Here is a 16,555-nt window from a genome sequence, read left to right as displayed (position 1 = left end):
GAGAGAAAGGCCTATATTCTAACTGTTTTCTGCAATCCTTCTTCTGTTCAACTACTGCTTTGGAGGCAAGTAGGGAGGAAGTGTGCTCAAAAAGCAGGACATCTCATGTTGAGCCAATGAGAACATTTGAGATAATTTCAAAATCATCAGGTAGTCCCTGTCCTAGTTATGCTAAATATACATCTCTTCTGATGCCCCCCGCAGGAGACCCTTTCTATTCTGCTCAATTATGTAGACTGCAGATCTTGCACATCCCAACAATCTGCCACTTTGAACGAGAGATAGGGACTGGATATGGGATCTTTTGCATGCAAAGGAGAAGTTCTACCCCGGAGCTGTGATCTCTTCCCAGACACTTCAGAACCACTTAGGAGATGCCAACAATCATGAAGAAGAGCTGCTTTTTGTACCCCTCTTCTTACTACCTGAAGGAGCCTCACAGCAGCTTACAATCACCTTCCCTTCCTCTCCCCACAACAGACACCCTGTGAGGAGGTGAGGCTGAGAGAGCTATGAGAGAACTGCAACTGGCCCAAGGTCACCCAGCTGGTTGCATGTGGAGGAGTGGGGAATCAAACCAGGTTCTCCAGATTAGAGGTCGCTGCTCATAAGCACCACACCAAGCTGTTAAGAAGCATTTCCTTTCTTTTGTCATGAGCTGTGACTCCTCCCAGGCATGCCCACTCACAGTAAACTCATTCCTCCTAATTGACAGCAATATCTCTGCCAAGATCCATAGATTCTGTGTTTCCCCCTGTGCAAGGCCTATCTCAACACAGGGGAACGAACCCCATGCATCACAGTATGTTGTGCCCATCAGCTTAGCTTCTCTGCCAGCCCACTGGGCAATGGCAGTGGGGCAACAGCTACCAGCACAAGATACCCTCCTGCAACCAGTGAACTGGTCATCCCAGCCCTGACTGATCTTGCTTTGCAAGGACCTTCTATGTCCACTGGTCATTCTGAGAATCAGAGGCCACAATGCAGCCTTTCCCACTACATGCCATCAGAGGGCGCTGTTTCGTGTCCCTTATCAGAAGCACGCTGGTCACCTCCCAAGCCCCTCTTTTCTTGTTTGCTCCATCCAGACGGTATTTTTAAAAGCTCATGATGTGTGTTTGCTGGCTGCAAGTGTCTGTTTGCCACCTTCACTTCTCAAAAGCCGAAGTCAAGAGATAAGAGACATTAATGGTCAGTCCGAAGTGGCACTAAAGGTTGAGCACAGCACGCCTCACTGGCTCACATGCAGCAGTGCTGCAATACAATGACGTGAGTCAACACGGGTAATGTTGCTGCCAAAGGAAGCGCATGCATTTATTGACATAAGCCCCACGGACCGCAGGACTGGATTGTAAGAAGCCGGACTGAAATCTCCATTCACCAGCATGCAGGGAGTCGAAAAGTCCAAAAAGAAGCTGCCAAATTCTATCAGCAAGAAAGATGACTAGACGGCTGGTGTCTCAATTTGTAGACAACGTCATTGTGCAGGCTTCATTTCTGAATAAACGTATCACAGGGCCTCAGTGTAAAATAACTTTCAACCCCTGTGAAAGCAATCGGAGTTTCGGTGACTATTTGGGAGGGAGGAATTCACTGCAAGGTGATTTGTTCTTCTGGAGCTTTCCTCTGGCCAGGCTTATTTATGGTCTTATTTTTTCTCCAATACAACTTTTTTCCCAGAATATATTTGAACATGAACTTTTGCCCACAAAGGCAAACTGTGTCTCAAGCAAGTTACTGAGAAATATAACTTCAGTGTAACTTCCTTTGGCCACAGATATACAAAATATGCAAATATAATTGTAAGTAGAATGATTACTGGCTAAGTTGTATCTCAGAAGCTCCATGGGGTCAGCCCTGGCTAGTATTTGGATGGGAGACTACCAAAGAAGTCCAGGGTTGCTATGAAGAGGCAGGCAAGGGCAAACCCTTCTGAACATCTCTTGCAAGGTGGCTGTTATGTCTCTGGGCATTTGGCCACTGATGCAAATGAGGGCTTCTGCCAGCCAAGGAACTAACCAATCAAAGGAACCTGTTCACTCTGCTTACAGCCAATTGGATTGCTCTGCTTAGGGCCAATCGGATTGCTCTGCCAGCTGTGATTGAACAGCTCATTCCACCAACAGCTCTCAAAATCATAGGGACTGGCTTCCTAAACACTGGCAAAAGGCTACACAGCGGAAGCCGCGGAAGCCTGACAAAGAGGACTCACTAGCTTGCAGTAACAAAGATCATAGAGTCATTTATATGCTGATGTTTAATAAAAAATGTAAAAAGGACAGGGATCAATAGAATACCATGTGGAATTTTTGCTGCAACGTTTATTCTTATTGTATGGCACATATGTAGTGTAGCCAGGAGATCTTATAGTTGTAGGATTGTCTGGCAGCCAGACAAGGGACTTCATTTTCCTCAGAGGCCTCCCATCCAAATGCTAATCATGGCTTGCCCTGCCTAGCTCCCAAGTTCTGAGGAGTTCATGAACACCTGGGCTATTACTGTAGCAATACCTGTGGATCCAGAAAACAAGGATTGGTCATATAGCACAAGATACCATCGAAGAGGAAACTCAGTCCCAAGATATTCCAAAGGGACTTGTGAGATTTGAGAATGAATAGAGTCCTATCCATGTTGTGATGTTCTTGGCATATTTTATCTCATCAGATAAAATATCGGCATGTGTCTTGGTGCGTTTTGTCAGCTCAAGACATGCAGGGTGGAAGCATCAGAAGAAGAAAAAAAACACCCTTTCATTTGAAACTCCTCCACTCAAAATAGCTGCTTTAGTCAACAAAATGCCTGATCCGCGGCCACAATTTTTGGAAGAGCAGGTCAAAGACTCGTCCGTTTGGCAGCCCTTAATTAGCTTCAAAGCAGGCAAAGGAGCAGAAACTGCCCACTTAACTTCTGAGGCATGCGTTCAAAACAGAATGCTGCTGTTATAAAAAGCACTATGCATCCATGATTAGATGCGTAGGTGTTCCACTGGAGAAGAACTGAATTTTTAAAAAATTGACAGGCATTGCGGGACCTTTAAAAAAAGGAGAAAGGGGATTGGCTGCCTGGCTTGATTGACAGGTGGGAGAGAGTCGTGTATAAACCGTGTTGCTCTCTTCCACCGTTTCCAGCAGCTTTGTGAAGTGTAAGAAGCATGAAAATGCGGCAGACTGCAGTGAGATAGCAAAAAGGTGAGGGATGGCCAGAGGTGCGATAATATTTTACGCTGGCAGAGGTCCCCTTGGGATTCTTCTGAAATATCACTTCCTACCTTGACTCAGGCAGTCTGCACATGTGGATCCGTGCCAAGATTAGACTACTGCAATGTCCTCTTACATGGGTCTGCCCTTGACGTCAGCTCAGAAACTCCAGTGAGTACAGAATGTCACAGCTCAGTTACTGTCTGGGCCTAGGCAGAGTATGCCTGTTATACCTATTCTTAAGGTTACTCCATTGGCTACATATCAGTTCATTTCAAGATACCAGCTGTCATCTATGAAGCCTTCAGTAGTGAAGCCTTTAGTAGTCTTAGAGGCCTGGGTTTGCGTAGAAGATCTGATTGTCCCCCCCCCTTGGGGCTAAGCAGCGGTACACCAGGGTCATCTATGGTGGGGCTTATGGCTCCCCTCTTGACAATTCCCTATTGGACGAAGTTATGGGAGGGGGGGGATGTAGTGGATTTAGACCACCATGTTCTTTTATCTATATACTGTAATTTTTATGTCCCTTTTAATTTTAATGGAGTTTTATTGGGGTTTTAATTGTGGACGATTGTAACCCGCCATGAGATGGTCTCAGGGGTGGCAGGAAATAAAAATCTGAATAAAATAAATAAAAAATAAATATCTGCAGGATCTCCTCTCCTTTTAGGCTTCACCACTGACAGCTTTGCTCCTCTGAGCAAGGCCTTCTGATGGGCCTGCTCTGCAAATGGGTCAGGGCAATAGCTGCCTGGGTGCATGCATTCTCTGCTTTGTGGGAAAGCCTGCCTGAGTCTGCCGGAAGCACCTCTGCCATTTGCAATCTCCCCTGTCTGTTTTTTTTCTGCAAACCTTGTAAAACAGAACAGCTCAAAGAGGCACTTGAATAAAGGGAATGGAGGCTGCATAATGGAATGGAGGGTGCTTTTATTCAAAGAACATGACTTAGGGTTGCCAGGTTCCAGGTTGGGCCTGGAGATCTGCCATAACTACATGTGACCTCCAGGCAATAGGAATCAGCTGGAGAACATGGCTGCTCTGGAGGGTGGTCTATATGGCCTCGTACCCCTGCAGAGTCCCTCCCGTCCCCAAGCAACACCCAAAATCTACAGGAATTTCTCAGCCCAAAGTTGACAGCCCTCAGACATGACCATGGTCTCTCCCCCTGTTTATTGTATTTATGATCTTGCAATGATCTCTGCAATTTCTTTCTTTTTTACTTTGTGAATGACAAAGATAGGTTTTGTTTTTTTGTGTTTGCATTGTTTCTGCTTTTTGTGATCCTGATCCCGTTTCCTTGTGGTTGGATCATTCATACTCTTTGATTGCATAGTTTTACGCTGCCTCATCTGCCTTGAGTTTCAGTGAGAAAGAGAGGCAATAAATAAAGTACATAAATTTAAAAAGTTGCGAGAATCGGGATCGTCACGTAAGAGGTATGTGAAAACATCAAACTGTTTTCAACAAAATGTGATTGCATTGGTTTCATAACCTTTTCAGTCTGCAGTAAACAAGTTAAAGATCTCAATGAGATGACACCATTGGTTTTTAAAGTTTAGAAATCATCTGAAAAATAATGGAGATATTACAATGAAACACTAGAGCATGTTTACAGCTCATGTCTTCATATCCTTTAAACTTTGCCGGTTGATGACTACTTCCGTAAAAGATCTCTGTTGCATTTTTTGTTGCAGATCTGAAAGATCTTCCCTATGGCTGCCATGCAAGATGGTTTCACATCAAAAATTATGATACTATCTTTGGCTCCTGTGATTGTCTGAATGTGAAACATTCCACCAATATGGCTTGCTGGTCACTGTCAGAGTTAACCATGGTCAGTCTTAACTAACTGCAATTGATTTTTGCATTCTGTCATCCAGTCTCTCCCAGTTGATGAGATATGGCTTGAACAGACAAAATTTGCCTGTGCTCTTCTTGATAGTGTATAAATTAGTGGTGAGGATCCAACCATCCCATGGAGATCCTTCCCATGGAGAATTTTCCTTCAACTGGTAGTTCTGCTTGCAATGGAAGAGCCAATTGATTTGAAGACTTGAAGGATTTCCTCTGAGGTCCTCTGAGTAATTGGGGTATAAATATTTTAATTAACAAATAAACTTCACCCTGGGGAGAGAGAGGTTTGGTTAGGATCCACCCGGGGGGAGGGGGGTGAACATGCGAGTTGGGTTCCATGCTTCAATGCCGTATCCTAAAAAACAGCAATTCCAAAGGATGTCAGCCATCCTATTTCATATATCTTTACTCAGAGCACCTACTGTTCCTCTTCCCCACAACAGACACCCTGTGATGGAGGTGAGGCTAAGAGAGCTCTGAGAGAATTGTGAGAGGCCTAAAGTCGCCCAAGGCTGCAGGTGGAGGAGGCATGGGGAATCAAAACCATTCTCAAAACTAGAGGCTGCCGCTCTTCACCACTCTACCAAGCTGGACTCTCTTCTCTCTTCCATTTGACACCACAATCCTCTGAAGGCAGGGAGGATGCAAATGGTCCAAGATCATCCAACAACCTTCCAGACCAGGATGGGGATGTCAACCTGGACCACACATATCCTAGTCTGACCTCACGCAATGCAATAAAATCAGAGTCCAGTAGCATCTTTAAGACCAACAAGGATTTATTCAAGGCATGACCTTTTGAATGCAAGCACTCTTCACCTGACAAAGAGTGCTTGCACTCGAAAGCTCACGCCTTGAATAAATCTTTGTTGGTCTTAAAGGTGCTACTGGACTCTGATTTTATTGTGCAGACCAACAAGGCTACTTATCTGAATCTCATGCAGTGCGGGCATCATTAGTATGTCAGGGCAACCACCATCCAGATTACAACTCCTGTGCTGATAACACGGCCCATGAATGGATGAAGGCCCAGTTCAACAATGCAACCCTATCTAATGGAAAGGCCAAAGCCAGTTTGGTGTAGTGGTTAGGAGTGCGGACTTCTAATCTGGCATGCCAGGTTCGATTCTGCGCTCCCCCACATGCAACCAGCTGGGTGACCTTGGGCTCGCCATAGCACTGATAAAGCTGTTCTGACCGAGCAGTGATATCAGAGCTCTCTCAGCCTCACCCACCCCACAGGGTGTCTGTTGTGGGGAGAGGAATGGGAAGGCAACTGTAAGCCGCTTTGAGCCTCCTTCGGGTAGGGAAAAGCGGCATATAAGGACCAACTCTTCTTCTTCTCTTCTTCAAAGGACAGTTGTACTGCAAACCATGTGAGGGACACCTGCAAAGTCCCATGGGAAACTCCCTTGCCAGCCCCATGTCAAAATCAGGCTCCAAAGGATCACTGAATTGGTGAGGGCTTAAAACAGAGAAGATCATCCCTCATGATGTTGAGTCTTGATGCATTCAGGGCATTCTTGCATCTTGATATGGGCTCTGAAGAGGACAGGCAATCACTGAAGATGTCAAAGCCCTGATATGATTGGCTCCTGACCCCCAGTTCAGAAAGGAAATGCTTTGAGTTCTGGAAGCAAAATATTGTTTGTATTGAATATTGGTGGTGGGAAGTCACTGCTGACTTATGTCGAGGCAAGAGATGTTCAGAGGTGGTTTTGCCCTTGCCTACTTCCGTATAGCAACCCTGGACTTCCTCAAGGGTCTCCTATCCAAGGACTAGCCAAGGCTGATCCTGCTTAGATCTAAGGATTGGCCAGGGACATACAGGTCAAGGTCCAACTTTAGGTCTCCAGAAACCTACAGGAAAAATCAGTACATCAGACCCCAACCTTTTGTGCCTCTTTAAAGATTGTATCTCCAGGACAGCAACTGTGTCTCTTCCAGAAACGTTTTGTCTGACTTCAATGGACTCAGTTATTTTCCACTGAGAAATTATTCATAACTGACAAAGGGTACTGCCATTGGGGCAGAAAGAATAGGCTCTATGAGGCACACCCTTTGCTTGGGAAAACGAGAGAGTTCATCAGTTCATTGCACACCTTTCAGATTCCATTCAGGAGGGTAATCCCTGTGGGAGCTCCGCCTCTCAAAACTATTTACCAATTGGGCAGGAGGAAGGAGCCGTTGGAAATCGTATAAAAACAGCATGCAACAGCAAACCCCCAACATATTGTCCAGAAGGCAGCAGCTGGGTTGAAGGTTCAAGCGAAAGTCATTGGACGGAAACATGTCTGGTCTTCAGGGGTTGGTGAACAAAACACAGGAGGAGGCATGCGGAGCTGGTAAGCAACACTGGAGAGTCTTCCCAATTCTTCTCCCCTTAGGAACCATCTCTATATACAACAAAATTGATGCATATGGATGTTCCTGGACTGTACCATATGAGGTGGTCTGAAGGGAGGGTCATTTGCAAAATGGTGCATATGGGAAGCTGGAGTGTCAGGAGAAGGGTAGATGCAACCTATTCCACAGCATGCTTGGGAGAAATTGTTTTAAAACAATTACCTAAGGCAGGGATTCCCAGTTGGGTTTCTGGGCTTATGCGAGAGCTCCTCAGGGGTTATGAGGCCTTTCCCAGATTTTCAGATTACCGCTGACAGCACAAGATGTCCCTGGAGCCCACTTTCTTTCTCCACAACGGACACGGTGAATGATGGATTGGCTGGCTCCCACATCTTACTTCTGTGCCCACTTCTCAAAATGTGAAAAAAAATATTTCAAGGGTTCCTCTGTGGCCAAAAGGTTTTAAAAGGCTGATCTCCGAGGACACTGAAGAGGCAGGAGCTGTGGCTCAGTGGCAGAACATCTGCTTATCATGCAGAAGGTTCCTGGTTCAATCCCCAGCATCTCTAAATTAGAAAAATCCAGCAGTGGGTGGTGTGAAAGACTTCAACCTGGGGCCCTGAGGAGCAGCTGCCTATCAGAGTAGGCAATACGGACCTTGATGAACCAAAGGTCTGATTCAACAGAAGACAGCTTCATGTGTGAAAATATGTGATTGCCCCATATTCAGTCTAATGGGGTATCTAGGAATATCTTTACTGCTTGATCCTATTTCATGTATAAATGAGGACCAAGGCAATACCTGAGGTTTCTAGGACCTGGGTCTTAATGATGTAGAGAGCAAGCTTGGTGTAGTGGTTAGGAGTGCGGACTTCTAATCTGGCATGCCGGGTTCGATTCTGCGCTCCCCCACATGCAACCAGCTGGGTGACCTTGGGCTTGCCACGGCACTGATAAAGCTGTTCTGACTGAGCAGTGATATCAGCGCTCTCTCAGCCTTACCCACCCCACAGGGTGTCTGTTGTGGGGAGTGGAATGGGAAGGCGACTGTAAGCCGCTTTGAGCCTCCTTCGGGTAGGGAAAAGCGGCATATAAGAACCAACCTTCTTCTTCTTCTTCTAGTTTAAGTAGATCTCCTTATACTGTAGAAGAAGAGGAGCTGGGATTCTGTACCCCAATTTTTCTACCCAAAGGAGTCTCAAGTGGCTTACAATCACCTTCCTTTCCCCTCCCCACAACCGACACCTTGTGAGGTAGGTGGGGCTGAAAGAGCCCTAAGAGAACTGTGACTGGCCCAAGGTCACCCAGGTGGCTGCATGTGGGGGAGGAGTGGAGAAATCAAACCCAGTTCTCCGGATTAGAGGCTGCTGCTTTTAACCACCACCCTAAGTTGACTCTCTCTTTTCTCCAAGGATCTTAGGGCTTATGTGCATGGGGTTCATGAGAGTTTCTTTTCATGACAATCCTGTGAATTTCATCAGAGTGAGAGACCACCCCAGACTATAAGATACATCATGGAGGGTTGGCAGCTCCCAATTGGGAAAAACCTGGAGACTTTGGGGTGCAGCCTGCAGAGGATGGGATTTGAGGAGAGATTTTAATGGAGTATAATGCCATATAGTCCACCCTCTAAGCAGTCCGTTCCTCCAGGGGAGCTTATCTTTGTCACCTGGGGGTGAGCTGTAATGCCAGGTGATCCTCAGGTCCCAGTATAACCCCAGACTGGAGTGATTCTGCCTGGAATTGAATTGTCAGGAGAAAATGCCAAGCTCTCCCTGGTCAAGCCTGCAGCTATCTGCTCTGCTGCTCTGGTCGTCTGTAGGAGCAACTTTGCCATGAAACCAAGTTAGGGGACATGACGTTTCCGTAAGATGGAGATGGCGCTGCATTTTGCTACCCCGGTTGTCAGGCGGATGAGTTATGTAGAGCAGAGGCTGCCATTGGAAACAAGGCCCAGAAACTCTTGAACTCTTCAGGAATGTATTTAGAGGCCTGAACTATTTGGCAGGCATCCTCTCTCACATTCTTGATGTTTCTTTGGCCTCTGATCAGGGACTCCTATCTTAGCATCTCGTTCTTATGTGCTGCTTTTCTCGACCAGAAGGAGTCTCAAAGCAGCTCACAATCACCTCCCCTTCCTCTCCCCACCACAGACACCCTGTGAGGGAGGTGAGGCTCAGAGAGCTCTGAGAGAACTGTAACTGGCCCAAGGTGACCCAGCAGGCTTCACGCAGAGGAGTGGGAAATCAAACCCAGCTCTCCAGATTACAGGCTGCCGCTCTTAACCGCCACACCAAGATGGCTTCTGATGTATAAGCTAAACTATAGACTTTTATGGACGAATGCATATTGTATTCCACAGTGGGGAGTAATTTACATTTTTTACCAGTACCATTTTTTTGTGGGGAGGGTCTCAAAGCGAATGAGAGGCACTCTGGCCACATTCTCCGTGGCATTGCATCTCGGACCACGCTGGCTTCCTTTCTTCCAAGATGGCATTGCCCAAGAAGCTGTGGATTTGCCAAACAGCTTTTCAAATCTGAAAAAAAATATATTCTGATTCCTGCCCTGAAATGACACTAATCAGCTCGGCTTTGCCTGGGTGCTCTTGGAATCAGATCTCAAGACGCTTTTGCATCTATCAGCCTGACAGACACTGAATACAGAACATCTACCCTTTTGTCTGCAGAGGCGGAATTGAGAGATTGACGCTTTCGCTCCGAAGTCAGAGTCCAGGGGCACCTTTAAGACCAACAAAGATTTATTTAAGGCGTGAGCTTTCGAGTGCTTGCACTCTTCCTCAGACTACTTGCACTCGAAAGCTCACGCCTTAAATAAATCTTTGTTGGTCTTAAAGCTGCCACTGGACTCTGACTTTGTTGTGCTACTTCAGACCAACACAGCTACACATTTGAAACTTTCGCTCCAGTTCACTTCTGCACTCCTTGTGGCCCACCGAGCTACACAGACATGCCAGCTGCATTCCATTTGGCTGGCAGCTTTTGTTCAAGCCTCTTGCAACATTTTCTCTTCCGTCCCATGGTTTGTTCTCTCTCTTCTTCTCTGTCTGCATCCCTCTCCCTTTGGTACAGCCCACTTACAGACTGTTTTTTCCTCCTGGCTACAGTAAAGACCGTGGAGAAGACAGTCAAGGACTATGGGGATCAAGCCCAGCATGCTTGTCAAGAAGGTACGAGGGAAACATTATGCCTGTGAAGAGAACAAGCTCGATGATTTACACTGCAAGCGAAATGGCCGCTGGTTGAGATGGGACATGGCCAGTCCTCCATGCCTGCTTGGTTCCCAGTAGACACTTTCATGGAACCACAGGGCAGAGGTGGAGCTAGAGATGGCCGCCTGCAGGGGAGTCCTCGGGAATTACCCACCCAGAATTACATCTCCAGACTGCAGAGATTGGTTCCCATGGAGAAAATGGTTCCTTTGGAGGGTGGACTCTAGGGCATTGTGCCCCACCTTGTCCTCCCCAGGCTCCACCCCCAAATCTCCAGGAATTTCCAGTCCTGGAGATGACAATCTTACCCCCCTCCACCCACCAGTAGGGCAACCTAGAAGAGCTCTGATTTGGCAAACATATTCAAACCCTCATGCCACAAAAGGGGTGGGGAGCAGATCCTCAACACAGAAAGCCCAAAACCTAAACCAGGTCCCTTATATATCTATGAACTGATTGGTTCGTGGTAGTAGGGTTTGGGCCACCCAGTGTCAGGGGTTTGGAGTAGAGACCCCATAATAAAGTTTATTCCACAGCTGATTTATGATGACGCCAGCAAGGGCCTTGCAAGGCCAATGAGAGGCAGAGGTGGTTGGCCACGGCCTCCCTCTGCAGAATGTTTCCTGGTTGGTCTCCTTTCCAAGGACCGACCCTGTTTCGCTTCCAAGATTTGATAAGTTCGAGCTATACCCTGCTGCCTTCCCTCCCTAATCTGAAAAGTACCACTGACAAACATCTGGATAACTACACACACAAACCCACAAATATATCTACTGAAGTCTAGAGCAGGGGTAGTCAAACTGCGGCCCTCCAGATGTCCATGGACTAAAATTCCCAGGAGCCCCCTGCCAGTGAACGCTGGCAGGGGGCTCCTGGGAATTGTAGTCCATGGACATCTGGAGGGCCACAGTTTGACTACCCCTGCTCTAGAGGCTAGATTTAAGTTAGGAAAGCAATTTGGGGAGGGTCAATGGCAAATCCCAAAGTGGGAAATTCCTGTATTTGGGGACAGAGTCTGGGAAAGGCAGATTCTGTGAAGGTGTGGGACCCCAGTGAGATATAGTGCCACAGAGTTCACCCTCCAAAGCAGTCACTTTCTCTAGAGGAACTGATCTGCATCATCTGGAGATCCAGTGGGATTCTGGGAGCTCTCCAGGCCCTACCTGGAGGCTGGCAACCCTTGGACCCATCCGTGGAGCCTAACTGACTTGAAAGACAGAAAGGTGGGGTGCCAGGAGGAAGAGCACTGTAGGAATTTGGGAGAAGGAAGGCTCTTCAACATTCTCATTTTTGCCGCTTTTGTATGCCAAACACAAAGCAATATAATTCCAAATTGACCACTAGAGGGAGCAAAACACATGCAGAAAAGGGGGGGGAGAAACTCCCAAGAAATAGAGACATGCAAGTGATGAAAATGGGGATGCAGAACAGCCCAGAATCTACTCAGTGCTCTGGGAGGAGGGGTGAATGGATGGAGTGTTTGTGCGCAAGAGGATGAAGCATTCTTTCAGAGGGGGAAAGAATGCACACTCACACATATACTGTTATCAGTCGGAAGCACTGATCTATAATTCCCTTGATTTTTTTTTACAGGTTTGAATAAAGTGTGCAAGCAAGCTGAAGACGGCTTAGCAAAAGTAACTGAAGAGACAACCAAGACAGCCGGTAGCATGCAGAAGAAACTTGGATTTTAGAAACAATGTCACTTAGCGTGGAGGAAGAACACCAGACTTCAAAAGAGTCATTTTCCTTTCCTCTTTCATTTTGTGGTTATATTCATTGCCTCTGTAGGAAGTTCCCCCCCCCTTTCCTAAATTTGCATTCCAGGAGGGAGGGGAAATTGCAAAATAACAAAACAAAAACATTAAACACCTTTCCTTGAACTGTTCATTGCAAACCTGTCTAGTTTGGGTGGGAACTTTCTTAATGATCAAGGGCTTGTTGGTCTTCAAAGTGCCACTGGGCTTTGTTTTTTCTCCAGTCTTATCCAATTTAGTTTCCTTTGCCCAGAAGATGGTGATGGCTCTAAAACAGAATAACATGAACAGTTTGGTGTAGTGGTTAAGAGTGGCAGTTTCTAATCTGGAGAGCTGGGTTTGATTCCCTGCTCCTCCACATGCAGGCATCTGGGTGATCCTGGGCTAGTCACAGTCCTGTTGTTCTCACATATCAGTTTCTCTTAGAGCTCCCTCATCCCCACCTACCTAATAGGGTGCCTGTTGTGGAGAGGAAGAGAAGGCGAGTGTAAGCCACTTTAAAACTCCTGGTAGAGAAAAGTGGCATGTAAGAACCAACTCCTCCTCCTCCTCCTCTTCCTCTTCTTCAATTGGAGAAGATTCCAATTCCAAAATGATTGGCTGGCTTCCCCAAGTTACTCAAACGGTGCAAGCCATCTTCCCTTCCCCACCACCACAACCAATGAATAACCAGCAGCTGAGAGTTTGTTTGTGGACCCGAAAGAGCTGTCTGATGTGGTTGAACTCCAGAGGGGCACAGTGTTAGCACATTCTTGGCATGTGTCAGCAATGCCACTGTGGAGCCGCCAGTGTAAAACAGCATTGTTAGTTCTCCCACCAAGTGGAAGATCAACCAGGGGCTAAACTGGAGACCCTTCTGGAATTCCCCATCACGAATGCAAAAATGACCATTTCTGATAGCAGAACAATTGTCCTGCAGGCTCCCCATCTGTCCCAACTGCAAGTCTGCATTGTTCATGCCATCCAAGGTCTATCGTTCAGCCAGTAGTGTTTTGGGAGTGCTTGGGGGGGGGGATGAAATGGCCAAGACTGTTACAAGACTTCAGAGTTTTGCTAAGAAGTATGCCAGTGGGCAGTGTCCCATGAGATTGTTAGCTCTGCTCTGATGAAACAGGATTGGCACTACTTTCACTGTTATGTGCTTCTGTTCTTTTTGCTGCTGCAGCTTTTGTTGACTCGTCCCAAAAAAATAAATAAAAGATACATGAAAATCTTAATGCTGTTGTGGGTTTCAAATAATATTAATTATTACTGTGTACTGGGTACCTTTTTGGTGGGTGGAATCAAAGGCGCTGTGGTAAATGAAACCTTGTCCGAGAGGCCATACCCCAGGGGTCCCCAGCCTTTTCGAGACAGGGAGCATTTTTGGAATTCTGAGACAGCAGGATGGGCCTAGCCACAAAATGGTTGTATAAAAATGGCTGCTGCAGAAGGCGGAGCCAGACATAAAATGGCTTCTGCCAAAGGTAGAAGCAACCACAAAGATGGCTGCTGAAGCCAACCTTTAGTTATACCGAAGTTCCTTGGGTTGTGGCAGCAGCTGTCGCCAAAGCAACATCTTTTGGAAGCTTGAACAGCCTTACCTGGCCCTGCCACTTTCTTAAAAAAACACTTGGTGGGCACTAAGAAAGATGGCACCACATTGGGGAACCCTCCTATTGTCCAAGACACCCTAATTGCTGTCACCTCCTTATTAATGTCATTTATGCCCTTTATCACGATCCTAGAGGCAACCTCAAAGGATGCACAAAACAAGCCAAGGCATCTGTTAAAGAAAGGTCTGTAAACTGTTTAATGCCGTCCACAGAGAACACAGTAGGTGTCATTGCAATAGGTAGTTTTTGCTAAGCACAGGGATCTAAGGTTAACACTGGATTACATATAGGTAGTCCCCCATTCCCCCTTTCACGTACAAATTACACACAAAAATCCCTTCCCACTGTGGCTAGTCTTTTATCAACAAGGGACAGAACATCTGCACCCAGATGCCCATAAACCAGGGAGACTGTTTGGCGCTTTAGACACAACCCAGGAAGAACGCAGATAACACCCCAGAGAGAAGAGATCAATGAAGCAACCTGAGAAGCAAACGGAAGGGAAGCAGCCCTGGAGAGATCAGGCACGTAGCACACACAAATGAGCTACGAGGAATTTGACACCCCTCCTTACTCCCTAATAGGGACTCTCAAAGCCACATACATCATTCACCTCTTCTCCATTTTATCCTCACAACTACCCTGTGAGATAGGCTTGGGTGAGAGGGTCACCCAGCGAACTTACATAGCAGAGTGAGGACTCAAACCTGGATCTCCAGATATTAGTCCAGCACTCAATCTGGCACACTGCTGAGAGCCAGACCTGTTGGCAACCCCGAGCATGCACATTTGCAGATTGTTTTTAAAACACACTCACACGTTTACTGTGCCATTTTTAAGCATGACTGGTAAGTTGAGCATTTCTGTAATACAGCTTCCTGCCAGGTGCTGGTTCTGCCAGCAGATGGAACCAGTTTTGAGCTCTCCGGTTTCATGACCAAAACGTCAGGCAAGATGGAAAGGGATTGGTGTGAGGCTGAGTACAGTTTGTTCCAGATGTTTCCAGAGCAACTGTGGGTGGAAACATACTTATTCAAAAGTAGAATTCACTGCAGCCAGAGAAGAGGGAGATCTCCCCCATCCACACACACACACACACACACACACCTTGCCAAACCTGCAGGGAAATGAATCATTATAGGATGCTTTGGATGAAGTCTTTTTACTTTCTGTCATGAATCCCATTTGGTGCGATAGCTCAGGGTGCTGTGGGAAGCACAAAGCTCTGTCTGCTGCCCTGCACAAATGCCTCTGTGCCTCTCCCCACCAAAGTCCTGCCTGTAAACAGAGCAAGAAGGACACAAGTCCCATAAGTCCCCAGTACTCTCTCCTCTAAAGCAGGGTGGCCAACCTGTGGCTCTCCAGATGCCCATGATGTGCTGGCAAGGGCTCATGGGAATTGTAGTCCATGGACATCTGGAGAGCCACAGTTTGGCCACCATTACCTAAAGGGAAAAACACACCCGCCAAGCACTAGATCTGGACTGGAGCTTCTCTCTGCTCTGAAAAGTGACACAGGTGAGACCCTGTATTGAGTCTGCCATGAAAACGCTGGAGGGCATCACCCCAAGGGTCAGACATGACTCGGTGCTTGCACAGGGGATACCTTTACCTTTACCTTTAGCCCCCCTTTCAAGCTGAGACTCCAGGAGGGTGAAGTCCTCTAAGTGTGACGCATGGGGACTCCACAGGGCTAATGCCAACCTCGATGCTAATGAAGGAACATAATTCATCCAATCAGAGACTACCTTTACACCAATGAACTGCTCCTGTTAAGGACCAATCAGGTTCTTTGGTGGGCTTGTACAAGTGCATATAAATCTTTGTGCTCTGTTGATGGGTGTTTGGTGTTCTGGTTGGAGTTTGGAGTTAATAAAGAGCTAATTGTTTTCAAAGAGCTGCGCCCCCTGGACCTACAGATGCATTAGCATGTCAGGTTCAATCAGCAGAATGGGGCATCCAGTGAACAGGGCTTGAGCAACAGAAATCTAAAAAACAAACAGATATCTAACCTGATTTGGGAACTTTGCCTGGGAGGGCTGGTTTCCATTTGCTCCTGACACTGCAGCTCTAGGCAGAGTCTCTCCAGTCAAGGGGTTTCAGCTGGAGCAATTCTGCACAGGGCTGCAGTGTTAGCCATGTAGTTAGGGATGCCAGCCTCCAGGTGGGACCTGGGGATCCTCTGGGATTACAGCTCATCTCCAGGCAGCAGAGATCAGCTCCTCTGGAGACTATGGCTGCTTAGAAGGTGGGCCGTATGGCATTGTGTGTTTTCTATTTGAAAACGGAACCCGGAAGGGAAAGATGGTGGCCCCCAAGAGCTGAAGACAACTGCATTCAAGCAGGGGACTCCATTGCAGAAGCCACTGGCTTAACCCCGGCTGCTAAAAACAATCTGGCTGGAAATTGGGTGTCAATGGAAGGAAAAGGAAATGACCACAAAGTACTTTCCACTGCTGAGAACAGGGAGCAGGAAAAGGGGCATAGTTTCCTGTTGATTTGGCCAGCGAGTGGTGGCTGTTATTGGCATTTTAATGGGCTGGTTAGGAATTTGTGACCACGAGGTCTTCATGC

General features: G+C 46.9%; 1 long non-coding RNA gene across 2 annotated transcripts; it reads left to right on the top strand.

The window, feature by feature from the left end:
• Nucleotides 1-7,217: 7,217 nt before the first annotated feature.
• On the top strand, nt 7,218-13,587 carry LOC143843875 (uncharacterized). 2 transcript variants are annotated; one of them, XR_013233718.1, is made up of 3 exons: nt 7,218-7,396; nt 10,525-10,587; nt 12,223-13,587. It is a non-coding gene; the product is annotated as an uncharacterized LOC143843875 (long non-coding RNA). The 2 variants fall into 2 exon arrangements; XR_013233719.1 differs by having other exon boundaries at nt 7,219-7,396; nt 12,235-13,587.
• The last annotated feature ends 2,968 nt before the right edge of the window (nt 13,588-16,555 follow it).

The sequence above is a fragment of the Paroedura picta genome, chromosome 8, assembly GCF_049243985.1.
Source record: "Paroedura picta isolate Pp20150507F chromosome 8, Ppicta_v3.0, whole genome shotgun sequence".
Taxonomy (NCBI): Eukaryota; Metazoa; Chordata; class Lepidosauria; order Squamata; family Gekkonidae; genus Paroedura; species Paroedura picta.
Note: the sequence above shows the minus strand (reverse complement) of the source record. Positions and strands in the feature narration are given on the sequence as shown.